This window comes from Silene latifolia, chromosome 3 (assembly GCF_048544455.1).
Source record: "Silene latifolia isolate original U9 population chromosome 3, ASM4854445v1, whole genome shotgun sequence".
Taxonomy (NCBI): domain Eukaryota; kingdom Viridiplantae; phylum Streptophyta; class Magnoliopsida; order Caryophyllales; family Caryophyllaceae; genus Silene; species Silene latifolia.
Genome location: NC_133528.1, coordinates 15,708,400 through 15,716,501, shown reverse-complemented (window position 1 = coordinate 15,716,501; position 8,102 = coordinate 15,708,400).

Here is an 8,102-nt window from a genome sequence, read left to right as displayed (position 1 = left end):
TGAGCTCAATGTTCTATATGAAAGATCTGGGAGAGCTATCTTACTTTCTTGGGTTAGAAATTACCAAGACAAACCAGGGCTTATTTGTTTCTCAAAAGAAATATACTATGGATATGCTGAAGGAATATAAAGTTGAGAAACAAAAGCCTTTGAGGGTACCTTTGGACCGTCATTGTAAGCTGGAACCAAACAAAGGAACAAGCTTACCAAATTCTGAAATATACAGAAGAATGATTGGCAAACTAATCTATCTCACTATTACTAGACCTGACATATCTTTTTCTGTACAACTACTAAGTCAGTTTATGCAAGCTCCCACTTCTGATCATTTACAGGCTGTAAGAAGAGTTTTAAGGTACCTCAAAAGCGCACCAGGCCAGGGTATTCTTCTTGCTAATGACTCCACAACTTCTCTAACTGCCTATTGTGACTCATATTGGGCATCATGTCCCTACACTAGGAGGACTACTACTGGATTCTGTGTGCTTTTAGGAACCTCACCAGTGTCTTGGAAATCAAAGAAGCAAACTGTGGTATCAAGGTCTTCAGCAGAAGCTGAATATAGGGCTATGGCTCTCACTACATGTGAAGTGACTTGGCTTATGTCTCTTCTCAAAGACTTAGGTCTGAACAGACTTAAAACCACTGCTCTGAAATGTGAGAATCAAGCAGTTACTGCCATTGCAGCCAATCCTGTGTTGCATGAAAGGACAAAACACATAGAGATTGACTGTCACTATGTCAGGGATAAGGTTGCTAGTGCTGTTGTGAAACCAACATTTGTTCAATCCAGAAACCAAATTGCTGATATTCTGACCAAGCAACTTACTGCTCATCAACATTCCAGGCTTCTCAGCAAGATGGGAGTGATGGACAACCCACATTCACATCTTGAGGGGGAGTGTAGAAAAGTAGCCCAAAAACATGTTGCACTAGGCCCAAGATTAGAGAATGAAGGAATGTATTGTGCAAATACATGTGCACATACATACAGAAAAGCATGACTCACAGAAGAGGACAAGAAGTTTGGTGGCAGTGAGTAGCTGTAATATGTAAAAAGCAGTCTTGTCTTATAGTGTGGTATCTAGGGTAAAATGGGTGTGTGCCATACTATATATAGATGATGCATGTAAACTGGAGAAGGCAATTACAATCAAAAGAAATATAACAGCCGCCAAAAGAGTAAACTTTCAGGAGAATAGAAAGATCGTTTATTCATATCTAAAACTCTGTTCTTTACATATCAAGTTGCATACAATGCATAAGTTCTATCAACTCAATAGTTGGAAGCCAGCTTCTTGGCTGATATTATCATTTTCCTTAATAAAAATGTAAAAGTAATACTCCCTCCGTCCAGATGATTTGCTGTTCTTTGGTTTTGACAAAAAGACCAAGAAAAGAGGGGAAAACCAATTACTAAATGACATGTGGATCAAATTGAGTATGTATGTCCAAATTATTCATCAAATGCATTCCTAAAATAGAAAGGACAAGAAATGAGTGAGACACCCAAAAATGGAAAAGGACAACAAATAACCGGGACGGAGGGAGTAGTTATTAAATAAAGAAGGGTTAATCCTAATTATTTCATTAAGTTTTTCAAATTTCCTAAATTCTCTTAATAACAATCATCTCTTCCTTATTTTTCTCCCCACATGATTTGGTGATGAAGTATTCTATAAGAGAGAATAGATTAATTAGGACAATTATTTTAGATTTAGATAAGTCTTATCATGAGCCCATTAGGCATATTTTAGAAAAACCCTTCATCATTTAATAAATACTACTTTTACATTTTAGAAAAACCAAATAATAAATGATGTTCATGTGTTGGACTTGTAAAGTATATGAGAAAAAGGTTATGAATTTTATTGATGATTAACAATGTGTACAATAATCATGAGTTTGAAGGGGATGTTGAGGATTACGGTATATTATTAGAATATACCGTATAGAATATGAGATATATTATTATCTTATACAATAAGTTAGAATAGTCTAGATGCATGATTAGGGTTAGACGAGATATTATATATACCATACCATATATTCATGTAACTCATACTATTCAATAATACAATTAAGGTCTAGGGTTTCTCCCTAGGGTTTCCGTCTAAAATTTCCTAGGGTTTCTCCTCCTCACTCGAGGCTTCTCTCACGATTTTTGATCGTGAGTTCGACTTTCCTGTTCGTTTTTGTGTGTCTTTTTGTTTTCTTTGCAGGTTTCCAGGAGATGAGTTCTACATGGGGTTCGTTTCAAAGTGGGAAGGAGCATGTGGATGAAGGTGGTGGGGAGGGTTCTAAGGCGTTTGTGTGGGAGGAGGGTGTTGCTGATGAGGCGGCATCGAGTAAGTGTATGTTGGTGGGTAAACTATGGGCATCTAGGGCGGTGAATGTGAAGGCGGCTATCGATACAATGATTAAATTATGGAATCCATCGAAAGCTATGGTTGGGAATGTTATGGACGCAAAAGAGAAGACTTTCGTTTTCCGGTTTGATTCTGAACGAGACAAAGCAAGGGTCTTTGAAGGACAGCCGTGGCATTTCGATAGGTACGTCTGGTGTTTTAACGAGCCAAATGACTCAGGTACCTGATGTTCCACTCCATTGCTTTCCCATCTGGACACGAGTCTATGACCTTCCTTTCTCGAGTCAATCTAGCTTGGCCAATGCTCAAAGGATAGGTGCCACATTAGGGAAATTTATCGAAGTTGATGGTAGCCCTAATACAGAAATGCAGCGTGCCATAAGAGTGCATGTTTTGTTCGATGTACGACAACCCTTGAAAGCACACGTCCCAATTAAGATGAAGTAGGGTAAAGTTGTTAATTTTGATGTTAAATATGAAAGGATTCCTCTCTATTGTTATGGCTGGGGGATTATCGGACACGGGGAAAAGGATTGTGAACATGGGCCATACCAGGAGGATGACCTTACGTTTGGAGACTGGCTTAGAGCGTCATCGTGGAAGGTTACAAAAACTGCTCATGATAGTCCAGAAAAAGCAAGGCGCGACTTGAGTTCGATTTTTGCAGCTGAAAAGAGAGATGATCATGAGGATGACGTTATAAAGATGATTGAAAAACTTCAGGCTGTGGCACTTGATTTAAAGAAGAAAAAGATGGTGGCCGGAACTGAGAACCAGGACAAAAAATAGGGGAGGTGAATGGGGAAGTTGGGAAGGGTGTTTCACTAATGGGGCACCAGGAAGTTGAATTTAATATGACTGAGGATAGGGGAGAGAGCAGGAGGACAAGAAGCGAGGGGGTGGGAATGGTCCAGTGGCTGTTTCATTATGGGGCGGGCGTGATGAGGAGGCGAGGGGTCTGATATCGAGGGAGCTGCAAAATATGGAAGTTGAGGGGGAGGGGCAGAAGGTGTGGAGTGGTGGAATAGGTGGCAGGAGGTGCGGAGTGGTGGAATGGGTGGCAAGAGTTGGAGGAGAATTTTACGGGATGGCAAGGGATTTGTAATACTAGGGTTTTATAAGTCTATGGGTACTCTATCGAGTGGGGCTTACTCTGTCGAGTAAGTAGTTTTTGACGCAAAATAGTAGTCTGCCTGTAGGGTACTCGATCGAGTAAGTTGGGTAATCGTACGAGTAGGGGGCACTCGATCGAGTAAGTGCCTTACTTGATCGAGTAAGTGGTTTTACGAGTGATATTTGACGGGTTTTGTTAATAATGCGGGAATGGTATAAAAGGCTTTCGTCACTTTTCTCAAAACACTTTTACAACATAAAAACTTTCAAGAGAAGAATTTGAGTTACGTTGAATCATCCTCGCCGCATTATTAGCAATCCCCGGAGCTAGAAGTGTCGGATTTCATCATTCTTTATACCGTTGTGATCCTTCTGTCGAGGGTAAGCTTTACATATAACTTTTATATTGTTTATTTAATATTGGTTAAACCCTAATTGGGTGATTTGAGGGTTTTCTATGTTTATGTTGATGTGGTAGTGATTGTAGATTATGTGTATAGGAGGAGGGTTCGTAGAGGAAAGGTTTTGAGACAGCTACTAGATCGTCTGCTGTTTGTGTTGCATTCTAGGTAGGGTTTCCCTACTCAGTATTAGTTACATGATTGAGTGGTGATTGTTATTGTTATTGAGTAATTACCGTACTGGAATTGGTTGTTGGTAATTGTTGGTGTTGTGACGGTTGATGTTTATTGTCGTTGACTGTTGTTGTATCTGTCTGTGTTCTTCGGGGTGCGTCCCTGGCTGAGTGGAGTCACTTGTAGGAGTGGCTTCACGCCCTTGATTCGCCTCCTGTGGAACCCGCCACAGGAGGGATGTGCACATTAATGAACATGGGTTTATCGCTCGATGGAGATGAGTGGGGCTTAGGTGGGAATGGCTGCGGTCCCCCCCACTGGCGGCGAGGAGTATCTGTTGCGATGGGTACTCTGGCAGGGCTACACACTTTAGTGTGTAGTCAGTTGTGAGGTGATTGGAGATGGAGACTGGGATTGTGTGTGAGCTGTTTGTATGATTGTTTCAGTGTGACTTTGATTGTGTAATTAGTACTGACCCCGTTTAAATGTTTTAAAAATTGTGGTGATCCATTCAGGGGCGGTGAGCAGTTATTGAGCAGGTATGATATGACGCGTATGAGATAGCTTGGATGAGTCATCACGTGGCAGTTAGAAGTCTTCCGCTGTGTCAGACGATGTTTTATAGCTTTGATAGTTTTAGCAGTAGACCATCTGAGAATGTTGTATTTCAGTTTAACAGTTTTGGTTTTGATCATGTAATCACTTTAAACTATATTGTTATTTAAATTATGTTTCTTCATTGTCATTTGATTATCATTGCCTCGGGTAACCGAGATGGTGACGTTCTTATACCTTAAGTGGTCTTGGTAAGGCACTTGGAATATGGGGGTGTCACAAAGTGGTATCAGAGCGACGATCCTGAAACCTGTAACCAATGAATCTAATGAACATAGGGAGTCTAATTAAAATGAACCCGGGGTAGAAGTTGTAGGAGCTAATGCAAAGACTTGGGAGACGTCCTAAAGTCGTGAACTCGCCCTACAATTTTGAACCGGTCACCATGGGATATGAGTCAGGATCTCTATGTGTTTATCTTGTGAATTGTGTATCTTTGTAGCAAAGTGTGGTATAAATTGGTGGATGTATGTATGTGGAGAATGGGGAATGTGTAGAGAAAGATGGTAATGAGGTGATGTTATACATTATTGATTGAAAGCATGATAGTTGTTTTACGATATGGTATTATAGAAATACGGAAAGAAAATTTGTTTGGTTTGAGTTATACATAGAGTTATATAGCTGAAAGTTTGAGTAAGAGCATGAATAATTGGTGGAAAAAGATGATAATTGTTGCATGATAATATGATTTATGATTATGCATGTTATGTAATGGAAGTTATTTCATAATATTGTTATGCTAGTAACATGTGAATAGGAGACTTGATGTCATATATTTGTGATTTTGTTTACGTAAAGTTATATAATAAAAACATGCGGGTACTTGATCTAGTGACCCCTATTTTGGATCATATGCTTATCTTTTGACTTCGTTGCATAATATGTTTAATTCAAAGGTGTTCTTTTGCTTCCTTATGCATTGATTTACATGTGTGTCGGTCTTGATGCATAAGTTACCCAATCTTATGATGTAAGGAGTGGCATATGGTGAGTATGAGTTCGGTGGGGAGGACATGAGTATATGCGGTGGCGATAGGTAGTGGAAAAGAAAAGGAAGATTGGTAAGGCTTATTAAGGCATGTAGCATGTTTTGTGAGAAGAGATGAGTGGTATGAATGTGTGTTGAGTAATGTAAAAGTAAGTGAATATGGGAAAGGGATGATGTGAGTCTAAGGAACGTGAGAATGGAAAGATTGAAAGGAAGAATGTGGATAGTGGCAAATTGAGATGTGCAAAGAATTATGGAGGGAGATGGTTAGGAATCGTGTGGGTTCAGAATATATGTAGTGAAAGGTCGTTTTAGAGGAATTGAGAAGAGTGGTATATAGTGAACTTAATGGAGACATGTCGCAACGTGGACTTGCAGATAGTGGGTGAGTTTGGGAATTTGCATTATCAAGAGGTGAAACTAATGTTTGTTTTCCTTAGGCAAGTAACGTTATGAAATGAGTTTTGGGATATAAAAAAAAAAAAATAAAAAATAAAAAAGGGAGGAGATTGGAGATCAGTGTGAGTAATAGCACGAGATGGTCTGGACTGATTTATGTTAAGTGTAAGTAATAGCAAGATAAGAAAATTTCGATGGTAAGAAAGATTGAGATGATACTGATATGAAATAATGGGATTCGAGAGAGAGAAAGCTCTAGATTTTATGCTGTTTTCATAGATTTCTGCAATGTCTAGGTCTAGAAAAACACAAAAAACGCAAAAAAATACAAAAAATTCATAAAAAAAGTCAGCGAGTAAACAAATATTGATCGAGGAAGAATTACTGGAAGATTGTGATGAGGAATTTGTTCCTTTAACCTCTAAAAATCCAGCACGATGCTTACTACCTTACAATTTGGAATTGGATTTGGATGATACGCCAGAGGAATTGGACGACAAAGTGGATGCGGAGATAAGTCAGAATCCTGATGGGTCGTGGACAGAGGTGATGACGCGAAGCTTTAAAAGGAGGATGCAGAAACGCGATACCCCTGCAAACCCTAAGGTAATGGTCCAATTAGCTGCTGAGGACGTAGAACCTGAGATATAGTTTTGGAAAACTTCTGTTTACTGCTATATTTTAGGTGCCAATCCTCCTTGGAATGTTGTTAATGGATTCATTAGACGGGTTTGGAGTAGGTTTGATGTTGATAAGGTTTCATTTATGCCAAATGGTATATTCCTTGTTAGATTCAAGTCTGAGGTTATGCAGAAACAGGCTCTCACTGCAGGTCAATTGATGTTTGATAACAAGCCGGTTATTATCCATGAATGGACACCAGAGACTGAATTGATCAAACATAAGGTTTCTGAAGTGCCTATTTGGGTGAAACTGAGTGGGCTTGACCTGAAGTTTTGGGGAGTTAATGCTTTGAAGAAGATTAGCAGTAGTATTGGGGAATATATTCGGTGTGATGAGCCTACTCAACAGAAAACCTTGTTAAATTTTGCCAAAATTCTCATTAATGTTAAGATGGATCAACAATTTCCTGAGAGTATTGAGTTTAAGGATGAACAAGGAAGGGTTCAGAAAGTTAGAGTGGAGTATGATTGGTTGCCTATCCTGTGCACTTCCTGTAAAGGTATGGGGCACACTGCAGTGGACTGTAGGAAGGCTCAGGCAATCCCTAAACACCCTGCAAAGCAGGCTCCTAAGCAAGTTTTGAGGCCTGTGAACAAGGCAAAGGATGGTCCTGTTCCTAACCCTCCAGGTCCCATGGCTAAAACTGTGACCCCACCTTCTAAAGTGCCTCTAAGGGTTACTGTCACCCCTAAAGTCACTGTGTATCCTATGACCCCTGCTAGAATTCTAACAAGGATGAATACACAGGTGGTTTCAGGTACTGGTGGTCTTGGTAAGCATACTTTCATGGACACTTTTAATAGTGTCTTACAGAAATCTGTTCAGTTGGCTAAAGATGGTTTTAATGGAAGGAAGTTCTTGGGTAAAGTAGTGGTTGAGGAAGGGTCCTGCTCCAGAATTGAGAATGGATAATATCGGATTCTGGAACATAAGGGGACTGAATAGCCTTAATAAACAAAAGGAAATAAAGTGGTTCCTCCACTCTAATAAAATTGGGCTATTTGGTTTGATTGAGACTAGAGTTAAGAGTAGTAATTGAATTAGGGTTAGGAATAATATTTGCTCTAGTTGGGCAATTTCCACAAATAATGGAGTTCATAAAGGTGGTAGGGTTTGGTTAATTTGGAATCCAGCTTATTTTGAAGTTGATATTAAGGATATCACTAGCCAAACTATCCACAGTGCAGTTTGGGATAAGGCTAATGATAGGAGATATTGGTTAACAATAGTCTATGGGTTCAACAAGGCAGTGTTAAGAAGGGAACTGTGGAAGAAATTGATTGAATATGCTGGTAGTTGTTCTGGTGCTTGGGCTATAGGGGGTGATTTTAATAATGTTTTATCTTTTCATGAGAG